Genomic DNA, 14691 nt, shown 5'->3' with positions numbered 1-14691 from the left:
TGGTGACTTGCACCGAGGGTTAGGATAAAGATAAGTCTGACAGTAGGAGTGAAGTTTTTGGAAAAAGTGGACCCTTGCCTTTTGGCTGATCCATTTGAGGTTTCAGGGTGAAAACAGAGTTAGGTGTTGTGGAATCAGTGAGGGTAACCAGAAGTGAGTGGTCTTGTGATAATTATGTGTTTCTGCTGGTCAGAGGGAGCAGACACTCCATGTTAAACGAATGGGGGCAAGAGATGTGAATTGTTTTGCTCTCAAGAAAAGGGCACCATTGAAAGGAGTGATTACTGGGGTAGCGGTAAATGTGATAGCTAGTCAACTGAAGAGGAAGTGTTTGTGATGATCATTGCTTGGTGTGACGCAGACAGGGTGGTGTGAGTGGAGAAACAGAAGAGTCATTGTCTGTTCTTTTGAATTTTGATGTTGAGTCTTTGCCCGACCAGGTGATGTTAAGTTATATAAGTTATCCTGTACGAGCTTTTGTGCCGACTACATTACGTTGTTACAGGTGTCAAGCTTATGGGCATGTGGCAGCAGTGTGTAGGAGGAAGGTTCCTAGGTGTGAGAAGTGTGCAGAAGGGCATGAGAGAAAGGAATGGGTAGCCCATGGGGCTGGGGATCAGAAATGTCCAGTGCGAGAGAGAGGCAGGTTAAGGTTTCCAGGGTTAGAGTAGTGCAGAAGTGGTCATATGCTGAGGCAGTGAAGAAAGTAGAGGTAGATGGGTCAAGGGGGAGGGATCTTGAGAGGAGTGGTGTGAGTAGTAGATTTGTACCAGTACAGAGGGATAAACCAACAAGTGATATATGTTTCAGTAAGATTGGAGTTTTGGCATTTATAGTCCCATACTTTGGCTGAAATAGGACTAAATAGATTTAAATAGTGGAGTATAGTATTTACATAAGGGAGTTATATTCCAGTCTAGTAGGTGGCGGTAATGCAACATTTATTGGATGCCAACCGCAGCTGAACCTCATCGTAGAAGAAGGTATCCTTTCAGTTGAGCGTACTTGTGCTTCGCCTGTCTACCGGAAGTCGATGCTGTTGCTATGCAACCTCTTGCTAGCTTGTTAGCATAACAAATGACTAGCTAGACATTTTACGATTTTGGGTGTTTCATGATTTCAATCTGGAGTGCCTGAGTGCGCTCTGGGCTTTCGTAAATCCAGAGCGTTGTCATATTGTTCATTTGTAAATTCAGAGCGTTTCGCTCTCGGAGCACACACACTGGACACTCTGGCCAAGGAGTAGGGTTGATCCGAGCGTTCTGAACTGTTAGGGTTGAACTGGCTATTTGTATGCATAACCTTTATAATATACCGGGGAAGCTATGCTACAATATTAAGTATATAAACTACGGATAAATCAACTGCTGAAGACAGGAAGAACGACACCCGGCGACAGGAAGTGCATCACTAGGCTGGGACCTGCCTGCACGCCGACGTTAGGATGAGCAAGTTTAAACCACGCTCCTCCTCCCTCTGACAGACCAGCATTGAGCGGGAACTATCTCTGTCAGAGTATAAAAGAGAGAACAATAGAATGTGACGCTCTCTTCTTCTGTCTGCCCTGCGAGGTGTCACAGAGAGACCGTATACGAACGACATATTTACCATACACGTGTTTGCATTAATTAAAGTACATCTAAATCAGAAGTTACTATGTGCTGACTATTTTGTTCTGATACCAGAAACGAATAAGACGCAACTTTAACAGAACTCACAATAGCAGTCAAGCACCCAAGCTAACTGGCTAACGTTAGCTAGCTACTTCCAGACACAAATGAGATAGCACCTCTCTGACCATTTTAGTTTATTCACACCAGCCATATTCAATGAGTGTTGAGCGTTTGTAAATGCATCAGTTATTCTGCGATCAAGCACACAGACGAGACAAGAGTGCTCTGAAATTGGAGTAGATAGCCAGAATTAACAATGCCCATTGAGAACGCACAACGACTATAGCCCTTAGCTAAAAATGCCGTGAATAATCAAGCCAATAAACGTTGGGTAGTTAGGGTAGTTAGTTAGATAGCATATAGTTAATATACGGCCTGGCAAGTTCGAAGTAGCAGCCAACTAACATTAGGACGGTAATTAGCTAACATACCGGTACATACTGCTGTAATGATATGCTATGTGGTTCGTAAGGATAGCATAGCTAGCCAACATAACATGTAAGGTAACTTATTTGAAAAGTGGTTACTTTATTATATTGCTCAACATTTTCCTAACATTTGTCATAATTAGTTAAAACAATGAATTTGTATCGCCATTTTCGTCAAATCTGAAAACGATGTGAAGCCACGCCCATTTTCTGAAGAATTGCATTATGGGCCCTAAAAGCACGGAAATAGTGTACGACATCAGAGAACTTTTGGGATACTATCTATATCCATGCTATGACCAATAAGCATACTATATACTCAATTTACGTCACAAATAGTACGGTTCGTATGAGTGTTCGAACACAGCTGATGTTCATGGGTATCTAGACATTTTTCTGCATCAATCATAGACTCATCTCATCGTTGGGTATTAAATAGACTCATAGTGGGTATTAGGCTACTGATCATTATAGCAATAATGATAGAATATCATTTTTAGAATATGGCGTGATAAGTACATTTGTAGATACAAATTAAGTTGTTTCTGCCTACAGTAAACTGTAAAAATATCCACTTGCATTTTAAGTTGAATATTAAATTATAGGCAAATAAAATGTGTGATTCTCAATCATCACAATCATCCCGTATATAACGTTCAACACAGTTCCATAAAACGTGGCGTTTTGCATCTTGAGTGACAATTGCACATTCCTTGATATAACTGCAATGCACACATTGAACTCTAAAACGGGGAAAAGCCAAATGAGGTTACGGCATAGAGATAGATAGAGGACTCATCTTTGTATATGTGCGATTATAGCGTCTGTGACAGCATGCGCTGCGCCATTGAGGCAATCTCCATTTTGAAGTAGTCAGTTTTCTTCTTCAGGATTGGCTGATCCCTCCTCATGTCCCGGATGGACATGACTCCAACAGGGTCACCGGGAGGGATCAGCCAATTAAATTAGAAATCCCACCCAGTTGACTACGTTCAAATGGTGGAATCCCTCAATGGTGCTGCCAACGCTAAAATAGCCTTTTGGTAACTAGAGGCCTCTATCATTCTTTATGGGTTACGGCATAAGAACTTCGTCGGCTTTAGGACCCAGGGGGGATTCGGATATTGTGAGGACATAAGGCTCGGTTGGTTTAATGGGAGAACGACTAGACTTTGAGTGCATGAGGATACATTAACCAATAATACGCATGGACAAATATGCTGATAAGTTGCCAAAGAGTCCAAACAATGACCTCTAATAACGTTCGAATTGGTCAAGGTAAAGTTCTGTTTAAATTATTTTGTTTCAGTCATGCCAGAAATAGTAGTATTTCGCATTGTAGTCAGTGGGGATGCGGATATCTTCACCCAATCTGCTCTGCTAGGCCTTGAACTGTCAAAAACGAGCCAAAATATCATATTGTTATGCCTACTGTCTGTAACGTATAGTTAGTTTCCACAGTAACTCGGTGTATTACATATGTCCGAAGAGTTAACAAATAATTGCTGTAAAATCGTTTTTTATTTTGCTGTCATGCAGGGTGTTGGGGGAAAAACTAAATGTAATCTGTACTGATACTGTCATGAATTGTTATGCGTAACGATAAGTTGGTTGCATGCCGCTTGGTTTCATTTGGCTACAGCAAGGACTGTAGTAAATCCGCCGTGTTTTAGTCCACAAGTCACCCCCACCCCACATATTGTTATTCTCTTGTGAAGCTCAGCCTATTTATTGTCTTTTAATTTAGCTGAAACGGTTGGTTGTTTGAATTATTTTATTAACGCCAAAAACCTGAAATAAGAGGGACTTGGTGGTTGTTCCATTGATATATTTCTACATTGTTGCCGAACCATAGAGGAACCTGCGCATTATTCTTTTTTTCAGTAGTCTAACACGTGTGATACTTGAAGCAGAATCTGGGTGTATAGTGACGTCTACCGTAAACCCAGATTCTGGTTCAACTGTAACCCTTCTGTAACAATGGTATTTCTTTTTTGCTTTAGTGTGGAAACATTGTATCCACATATACTAACACTGTATATACCCTGAAAGATTGGCGTAAACATTGTATTAAAATATTAATATTTTATTACAGAATTAATTTAATGAAAAGCAACCACCGAGCCCTTATTCTTGACGTCCCCTTTAACCTTGTGAGGGAAATGCGCCGACGCTGCCCAAATTATTTTCTGTAGAAACGCAAATATGCCTCGCACGCGATACAGATTTGGAACTGAATTTTCATATATATATTAAATAAACACTTGCTCTACGCAGGATAGCTGAATTGCACCTGGTTGTGTTTTGAGTAACACCTGCTTCCAACCAGAAATGGAATGGTCCAATGGAAATGCCATGTAAGGTGAGAGCATAGTGGTGTTAGAATACTCATACTAACCACACAATTTGTGACGTAAATTGAGTATATAGTATGCTCATTGGTCATAGCATGGATATAGTTGGCATGCCAAAAGTTCCCGGATGTCGTACTACGTTCGCCAAAACAAAGTATACAAACAGACAAAGTATACAAACACATTTCTGTGCTTTTAGGGCCCATAATGCAATTCTTAAATTGTATTTTTTAGATTTGAAGAAAATGGTGAAAGTCCAGTGTAACAGTGTAGGTTCCGTCCCTCTCTTCGCCCCAACCCGGGCTCGAACCAGGGACCCTTGCACACATCAAGAACTGACACCCCACGAAGCATCGTTACCCATCGCGCCACAAAAGCCACGGCCCTTGCATCGCAAGGGGAAACCCTACTTCAAGTCTCAGAGCGAGTGACGTCACCGATTGAAACGCTATTAGCGCGCACCACCGCTAACTAACTAGCCATTTCACATCGGTTACACCAGCATGAGCAGATACAAATTCATTGCTTTAACTAATTATGACAAATGTTGAGCAATATAATAAAGTATTGACTTTTCAAATAAGTTACCTTACATGTTATGTTGGCTGGTAATTTGTTAGCTACACTATCCTTACGAACCACATAGGATGGTAGCTGGCTAACATGCATACTAACGTTAGTTGGCTACTACATCGAACTTGCCAGGCAGTATATTAACTTGTTATGGATAGGGGGCAGTATTTTCACGGCCGGATAAAAAAACGTACCCGATTTAATCTGATTATTACTCCTGCCCAGAAACTAGAATATGCATATAATTTGGATAGAAAACACTCCAAAGTTTCTAAAACTGTTTGAATGGTGTCTGTGAGTATAACAGAACTCATTTGGCAGGCCAAAACCTGAGAAGATTCCAAACAGGAAGCGCCCTCTCTGACTATTTCTTGGCCTTCTTGATCATCTCTATCCAAAACAGGGGATCTCTGCTGTAACGTGACATTTTCTAACGCTACCATAGGCTCTCAGAAGGCGCCAGAACGTTGAATGATGACTTTGCAGACCATGGCTGAAAAACAGTAGCGCATTTGGTAAGTGGTCGATCTGAGAACAATGAGACTGGCGTGCGCGTGCACGAGACGACTCCATGTTTTTATTTTCAGTCTTTGAACGTAAACAGGGTTTCCCGGTCGGAATATTATCGTTTTTTTACGAGAAAAATCGCATAAAAATTGATTTTAAACACCATTTGACATGCTTCGAAGTACGGTAATGGAATATTTTGAATTTTTTTGTCACGAAACAGGCCGGGCACGTCACCCTTCTTTACCCTTCAGATAGTGTCTTGAACGCACAACAAAACGCCGCTATTTGGATATAACTATGGATTATTTGGAACCAAACCAACATTTGTTATTGAAGTAGAAGTCCTGGGAGTGCATTCTGACGAAGAACAGCAAAGGTAATCCAATTTTTCTTATAGTAAATCTGAGTTTGGTGAGTACCAAACTTGGTGGGTGTCAAAATAGCTAGCCATGATGGCCGGGCTATCTACTCAGAATATTGCAAAATGTGCTTTCACCGAAAAGCTATTTTAAAATCGGACATAGCGAGTGCATAAAGGAGTTCTGTATCTATAATTCTTAAAATAATTATGTTTTTTGTGAACGTTTATCGTGAGTAATTTAGTAAATTCACCGGAAGTGTTCGGTGGGAATGCTAGTTCTGAACGTCACATGCTAATGTAAAAATCTGGTTTTTGATATAAATATGAACTTGATTGAACAAAACATGCATGTATTGTATAACATAATGTCCTAGGAGTGCCATCTGATGAAGATCATCAAAGGTTAGTGCTGCATTTAGCTGTGGTTTTGTTTTTTGTGACATTATATGCTAGCTTGAAAAATGGGTGTCTGATTATTTCTGGCTGGGTACTCTGCTGACAATATAATGTTTTGCTTTCGCTGTAAAGCCTTTTTGAAATCGGACAGTGTGGTTAGATAAAGGAGAGTCTTGTCTTTTAAAATGGTGTAAAATAGTCATATGTTTGAAAAATTTAAGTTTTCGGATTTTCGAGGACTTTGTATTTCGCGCCACGCCCATCATTGGATATTGGAGCAGGTGTTCCGCTAGCGGAACATCTAGATGTAAGAGGTTTTAACTATATGCTTCCTAACTAACTACCCAACGTTAATTGACTTGATTATTCCCGTCATTCTTAGCTAAGTGGTATAGTCGTTGTGCGTTCTCATTGGACATTCAGGTGTCAGTAAACATTGCCAAAAAAAACAATACAATTTTCCTAGCAGCAGTTGGTCACCAACGCTTTGGATAACAGTAAAACAGCCTAACCAGCTCCGCTAGGGTGAGTAAAATGGTCAATGCTCTGAATTTACAAACGGACAATCTGACAACACTCTGAATTTACGAACGCCCAGAGTGCACTCTAGATTGAATTTAAGAACACACCAGAAGGCGTAAAATGTCTAGCTAGTAATTTGTTATACTAACAAGTTAGCAAGAGGTTGCATAGCAACACCAACTTCTGGTAGACAGGCGCAGTGCTAGTACGCTCAACCGAAGAAGCTATACTAAAATGAACAAATAGTATGTAGTGTGTATATACTCATTAAGTAAATAGTATGTTTAGTATAGGTATTCGAACACAGCTCATGTCTTACCTTGGCTGGAGGTTGTTACATTCAGGTGATACTTTGCTAAATTGCATACAGTAAATATATCTTTTGTATTTGAAAGATTATTTTCTCGCTGGTATGAAAGTTAAGTTCCAAAGGTTTCCAAAACCATATTGCAAGCGAGGATTATTAACGTTTCTAAATGTTAAAACAGAGCATCGGGATTGTAGTTCTCATGGTTCTCCAGCTGTGATCCATACCTTCATCTGAGAACCCAAAAGGGGAGACGGCTGTAAGCTCCCTTGGGTTTTGGAGAGCTATATATGACCCATCATACTGCATTAGTGTTTTTCACAATGTTGAACTTGATATCACATCTTTGTCATGACATGCCATTTAGAAAATATACACTACATGATCAAAAGTATGTGGGCACATGCTCGTCGAACATCAAATAACAAAATCATGGGCATTAAAATGGAGTTGGTCCCCCCACCTTTGCTGCTATAATAACCTCCACTCTTCTGGGAAGGCTTTCCACTAGATGTTGGAACATTGCTGCAGGGATTTGCTTTCATTCAGCCACAAGCATTAATGAGGTCGGGCACTGATGTTGGGTGATTAGGCCTGGCTCGCAGTCTGCATTCCAATACATCCCAAAGGTGTTCGATAGGATTGAGATCAGGGCTCTGTGCAGGCCAGTCAAGTTGTTCCACACTGATCTCGACAAACCATTATTATAAAAATATTTGTAACCCTTTTTTATTTCTCCCCAATTTCATGGTATCCAATTGGCAGTTAGTCTTGTCCCATCGCTGCAACTCCCGTACGGACTCGGGAGAGGTGAAGGTTAAGAGCCGTGCGTCCTCCGAAACACAACCCAGCGGAGCCGCACTGCTTCTTGACACAATGCCCGCTTAACCCGTAAGCCAGCCACACCAATGTGTCAGTGGAAACACCATACTGGTGACCGTGTCAGCGTGCATTGCGCCTGGCCCGCCACAGGAGTTGCTAGTGCGTGAAGGGACAAGAACATCCCTGCCAGCCAAACCTGGACGATGCTGGGCCAATTGTGCGCCGCCCCATGGGTTTCCCGGTCACGGCCGGCTGCAACAGAGCCTGGACTTGATCCAGGATCTCTAGTGGCACAGCTAGCAACTGCGATGCAGTGCCTTAGACCACTGCGCCACTCGGGAGGCCAGACGAACCATTTCTGTATGGACCTAGTTTTGTGCACAGGGACATTGTCATGCTGAAACAGGAAAGGGCCTTCCCCAAACGTTTGCCACAAAGTTGGAAGTAGATGTCGACCGTTTATGATTTTTCAACGCCGATACCGATTATTGGAGGACCAAACACCGCCGATACCGATTATTCACCTGATTTTAGGAAAACGCAACAAAAAGAGTTTAAAAAAAAATACTAAAATTAAAAAATTTGTAATAATGACAATTACAACAATACTGAATGAACACTTATTTTAACTTAATATAATACATCAATAAAATCAATTTAGCCTCAAGTAAATGAAACATGTTCTATTTGGCTTAAATAATGCAAAAACAAAGTGTTAGAAGAAAGTAAAAGGGCATTATGTGCCATGTAAGAAAGCTAACGTTTAAGTTCCTTGCTCAGAACATGAGAACATATGAAAGCTGGTGGTTCCTTTTAACATGAGTCTTCAATATTCCCAGGTAAGAAGTTTTAGGTTGTAGTATTATAGGAATTATAGGACTATTTCCCTCTATATGACTTGTATTTCATATACCTTTGACTATTGGATGTTCTTATAAGCACTTTAGTATTGCCAGTGTAACAGTATAGCTTCCGTCCCTCTCCTCGCTCCTACCTGGGCTCAAACCAGGAACACATCGACAACAGCCACCCTCGAAGCAGCGTTACCCATGTAGAGGAAGGGAAACAACTACTCCAAGTCTCAGAGCGAGTGACGTTTGAAACGCTATTAGCGCGCACCCGCTAACTAGCTAGCCATTTCATATCGGTTACACCAGCCTAATCTTGGGAGTTGACAGGCTTGAAGTCATAAACAGCGCAATGCATTGCGAAGGGCTGCTGGCAAAACTCACGAAAGTGCTGTTTTGAATGAATGCTTACGAGCCTGCTGGTGCCTACCATCGCTCAGACTGCTCTATCAAATCAAAGACTTAATTATAACATAACACACAGAAACACGAGCCTTAGTTTCCGGATTCGACCATATTAATGACCTATCACGTTTATTCTTTCAGTGAAATACGGAACCGTTCTGTATTTTATCTAACGGGTGCCATCCATAAGTCTAAATATTCCTGTTACATTGCACAACCTTCAATGTTATGTCATAATTACGTAAAATTCTGGCAAATTAGTTCGCAACGAGCCAGGCGGCCCAAACTGTTGCATATACCCTGACTCTGCGTGCAATGAACGGAAGAGAAGTGACACAATTTCACCTGGTTAATATTGCCTGCTAACCTGGATTTCTTTTAGCTAAATATGCAGGTTTAAAAATGTATACTTCTGTGTATTGATGTTTATGGTGTGGTACAGTCGTGCAACGATTGTGCTTTTTTTTCGCAAATGCGCTTTTGTTAAATCATCCCCCGTTTGGCGAAGTTGGCTGTCTTTGTTAGGAAGAAATAGTCTTCACAGTTCGCAATGAACCAGGCGGCCCAAACTGCTGCATATACCCTGACTCTGTTGCAGAGGTGACACATTTTCCCTAGTTAAAATAAATTCATGTTAGCAGGCAATATTAACCTATCTAGGGTATGTGGGACGAAATCGTCCCACCTACTCAACAGACAGTGGAATCCCGTGGCGCGATATTCAAATACCTTAGAAATGCTATTACTTCAATTTCTCAAACATATGACTATTTTACACCATTTTAAAGACAAGACTCTCGTTAATCTAACCACACTGTCCAATTTCAAAAAGGCTTTACAACGAAAGCAAAACATTAGATTATGTCAGCAGAGTACCCAGCCAGAAATAATCAGACACCCATTTTTCAAGCTAGCATATGTCACATAAACCCAAACCACAGCTAAATGCAGCACTAACCTTTGATCTTCATCTGATGACACTCCTAGGACATTATATTATACAATACATGCATGTTTTGTTCAATCAAGTTCATATTTATATCAAAAAACAGCTTTTCACATTAGCATGTGACGTTCAGAACTAGCATACCCACCGCAAACTTCCGGTGAATTTACTAAATTACTCACGATAAACGTTCACAAAAAACAATTATTTTAAGAATTATAGATACAGAACTCCTTTATGCAATCGCTATGTCCGATTTTAAAATCGCTTTTCGGGAAAAGCACATTTTGCAATATTCTGAGTAGATAGCTCGCCATCACGGGCTAGCTATTTTGACACCCACCAAGTTTGGCCCTCACCAAACTCCGATTTACTATAAGAAAAATTGGATTACCTTTGCTGTTCTTCGTCAGAATGCACTCCCAGGACTTCTACTTCAATAACAAATGTTGGTTTGGTTCAAAATAATCCATAGTCATGTTCAAATATCGTCTGTTTTGTTCGTGCGTTCAAGACACTATCTGAAGGGTGACGCGCCCGGCGCGTTTCATGACAAAATTCGAAATATTCCATTACCGTACTTCGAAGCATGTCAAACGCTGTTTAAAATCAATTTTTATGCGTTTTTCTCGTAAAAAAGCGATAATATTCCGACCGGGAAACCCTGTTTTCGTTCAAAGACGAAAAAATAAAAACATGGTGTCGGCTCGTGCATGCGCCCCCAGTCTCATTGTTCTCTGATCGACCACTATCCAAATGCGCTACTGTTTTTCAGCAATGGGCTGCAAAGTCATCATTCACCGTTCTGCCGCCTTCTGAGAGCCTATGGGAGCCGTAGGAAATGTCACGTTACAGCAGAGATCCTCAGTTTTCAATAATGAGAGTGTAGAAGGCCAAGAAATGGTCAGAGAGGGCACTTCCTGTAAGGAATCTTCTCAGGTTTCTGCCTGCCATATGAGTTCTGTTATACTCACAGACACCATTCAAACAGTTTTAGAAACTTTAGGGTGTTTTCTATCCAAATCAAACAATTATATGCATATTCTAGTTTCTGGGCAGTAGTAATACCAAGATTAAATCGGGTACGTTTTTTATCCGGCCGTGCAAATACTGCCCCCTACCCTAGAGAGGTTAACTAAATATGCAGGTTTAAAAATATATACTTGTGTATTGATTTTAAGACATTGATGTTTATGGTTAGGTACAAGTTGGAGCAACGCAGTGCAGGCTAGATAAACTAGTAATATCATCAACCATGTGTAGTTAACTAGTGATTATGATTGATTGCTTTTTATAAGATAAGTTTAATGCTAGCTAGCAACTTACCTTGGCTTCTTACAGCATTCGCGTAACAGGCAGGCTCCTCGTGGAGTGCAATGTAAAGCAGGTGGTTAGTGTTGGACTAGTTAACTGTAAGGTTGCAACATTGAATCCCCGAGCTGACAAGGTAAAAATCTGTCGTTCTGCCCCTGAACAAGGCAGTTAACCCACCGTTCCTAGGCCGTCATTGAAAATAAGAATCTGTTCTTAACTGACTTGACTAGTTAAAAATATTTATATTAAAAATAAAAAAAATTGGCAAATCGGTGGCCAAAAATACCAACTTATGAAAACTTGAAATCGGCCATTCCGATTAATCAGTCGACCTCTAGTTGGAAGCACAGAACTGTCTTGAATGTCATTGTATGCTGTAGCGTTAAGCGTTCCCTTCACTGGAACCATTATTCCTCCTCCATCTGACTTTACAGTTGGCAGTGAGTGTTGCAACCGAGGACAGGTGATTTGTATGCGCTTCAGCACTCGGTTCTGTCCTGTGAGCTTGTGTGGTCTACCACTTTGCGGCTGGGCTGTTGTTACTCCTAAATGTTTCCACTTCCCAATAACAGCACTTAGTTGACCAGGGAAGACATTTGATGATCTGACTTGTTGGAAAGGTGGCCGTCTATGACGGTGCCACTTTGAAAATCACTGAGCTTTTCATTAAGGATATTCTACTGCCAATGTTTGTCAATGGAGATTGCATGGCTTTGCTCGATTTTATAAACTCAGCAAAAAAAGAAACATCCTCACTGTCAACTGTTTTATTTTCAGCCAACTTAACATGTGTAAATATTTGTATGAACATAAAAGATTCAACAACTGAGACATAAACTGAACAAGTTCCACAGACATGTGACTAACAGAATAATGTGTCCCTGAACAAAGGGGGGGGGGGGTCAAAATCAAAAGTAAGTCAGTATCTGGTGTGGCCACCAGCTGCATTAAGTACTGCAGTGCATCTCCTCCTCATGGACTGCACCAGATTTGCCAGTTCTCGCTGTGAGATGTTACCCCACTCTTCCACCAAGGCACCTGCAAGTTCCCTGACATAAGTTCCCTGACATTTCTGGGGGGGAAAGGCCCTAACCATCCGATCCAACAGGTCCCAGATGTGCTCAATGGGATTGAGATCTGGGCTCTTCACTGGCCATGGCAGAACACTGACATTCCTGTCTTGCAGGAAGTCACGCACAGAATGAGCAGTATGGCTGGTTGCATTGTCATGCTGGAGGGTCATGTCAGGATGAGCCTGCAGGAAGGGTACCACATGAGGGAGGAGGATGTCTTCACTGTAATGCACAGTGTTGAGATTGCCTGCAATGACAACAAGTCCGATGATGCGGTGACACCGCCCCAGACCATGACGGACCCTCCACCTCCAAATCGATCCCGCTCCAGAGTACAGATCTCGGTGTAACGCTCATTCCTTCGATATCTGCGAATCCGACCAACACCCCCGATGAGACAAAACTGCGACTCTCACGAAGAGCACTTTTTGCCAGTCCGGTCTGGTCCAGCGACGGTGGATTTGTGCCCATAGGCGACGTTGTTGCCAGTGATGTCTGGTGAGGACCTGCCTTACAACAGGCCCGCAAGCCCTCAGTCCAGCCTCTCTCAGCCTATTGTGGACAGTCAGAGCACTGATGGAGGGATTTTGCGTTCCTGGTGTAACTCCGGCAGTTGTTGTTGCCACCCTGTACCTGTCCCGCAGGTGTGATGTTCAGATGTACCGATCCTGTGCAAGTGTTACACGTGGTCTGCCACTGCGAGGACGATCAGCTGTCCATCTTGTCTCCCAGTAGCGCTGTTTTAGGCTTCTCACAGTACGGACATTGCAATTTATTGCCCTGGCCACATCTGCAGTCCTCATGCCTCCTTGCAGCATGCCTAAGGCATGTTTATGCAGAAGAGCAGGGACCCTGGGCATCTTTCTTTTGGTGTTTTTCAGAGTCAGTAGAAAGGCCTCTCTTTAGTCTCCTAAGTTATCATAACTCTGACCTTAATTGCCTACTGTCTAAGCTGTTAGTGTCTTAACGACCGTTCCACAGGTGCATGTTCATTATGTGTTTATGATTCATTGAAAAAGCATGGGAAACAGTGTTGAAACCTTTTACAATGGAGATCTGTGAAGTTATTTGGATTATGAATTATCTTTGAAAGACAGGGACCTGAAAAGGGGACGTTTCTTTATTTGCTGAGTTTAGTTCAAACTAGGGATAAACAATATATTGGTAAGCATATCGGAATCGGACGATATTAGCTAAAAATGCTGGCATCGGCTCTACTTAAAGTTTAACACTTATGTCAAAGCTGACGTGCATACCTGGTATAACGTAGGTAGATGACGTAATGACGCCACAAAAAATACAGCGCTACACGTGCAACACAGCATTCCTAGCATTCCTAACACAGTGTCGCTCTATTTTGAAGTTTCAAAGGAAGCTAACAAAAAGGTCATATGCAGCATTTGATGCTATTATTTCCTGAGGGGAGAAAGTGAAATCTTTCAATACCACAAACCTGACTACTCATTTGTAAGTGCTTCACCCCCAGACGTTCAGCGACTACTTAGAACAAAAGCAGAAAAAAACTAAGCGCACACTTCCAACAACTAAACAAGTTCAAGTCGAGCAGTCATTTGAAAGAGTAAGCATTTCAGCAAGACAACTCAAAAGGTGAAATCCATTAACGCCAAGATAATGGAATTCATTGCCCTTGACAATCAACCCTTCTCTGTCGTGGATGATGTTGGCTTACGCTGACTGGTCGAGCACCTCGAGCCCCGGTACACACTAGCATGTAGGCGCTATTTTTCAGATGTTGCCCTACCGGAGTTACACAGTATTGTTGAAACGCACAACCATGAGCTACTTTCTATGGGCGTCACTGCTATTAGCTTCACGACTGACATTTGGAGCAGCGACGTCAGCCCCATGAGCGTGCTGAATCTGACAGCACAGTGGGTCGACGAGGATTTCGTACTGAGGAAAGCTGTATTGCATGCTCAAGAATGTGCTGGTTCTCATTCCACTGCTGCCAATTTCAATGGCATTTGAGAACATGTTTGATACTTGGAAAATCCCCAAGAACGAAGTACACGCTGTGCTACGTGATAATGCAAGTAACATGACAGTCTTCGGGAGAGTCGCCAGTTTGCCATGCATGGCACACGAGCTGCAACTGGCTGTGAACGACGGTTTTGGCCCAACGCAACATAGTGGCAACA

General features: G+C 41.9%; 1 protein-coding gene across 3 annotated transcripts in view; it reads left to right on the top strand.

Moving 5' to 3' along the window:
- The first annotated feature begins 3217 nt into the window (after positions 1-3217).
- The window catches only part of LOC115191758 (RAC-alpha serine/threonine-protein kinase), a 68659-nt gene continuing 57185 nt past the window's right edge, over positions 3218-14691 (top strand). For 2 of the 3 annotated variants that reach the window (XM_029749665.1, XM_029749656.1), the window contains exon 1: positions 3219-3379. The gene's annotated coding sequence lies outside the window, so the exon portion shown is untranslated. Of the gene's footprint in view, positions 3380-14691 lie in introns of all 3 variants that reach the window. The other variant, XM_029749672.1, reaches the window with a different exon arrangement.

This window comes from Salmo trutta, chromosome 1, assembly GCF_901001165.1.
Source record: "Salmo trutta chromosome 1, fSalTru1.1, whole genome shotgun sequence".
Taxonomy (NCBI): domain Eukaryota; kingdom Metazoa; phylum Chordata; class Actinopteri; order Salmoniformes; family Salmonidae; genus Salmo; species Salmo trutta.
Note: the sequence above shows the minus strand (reverse complement) of the source record. Positions and strands in the feature narration are given on the sequence as shown.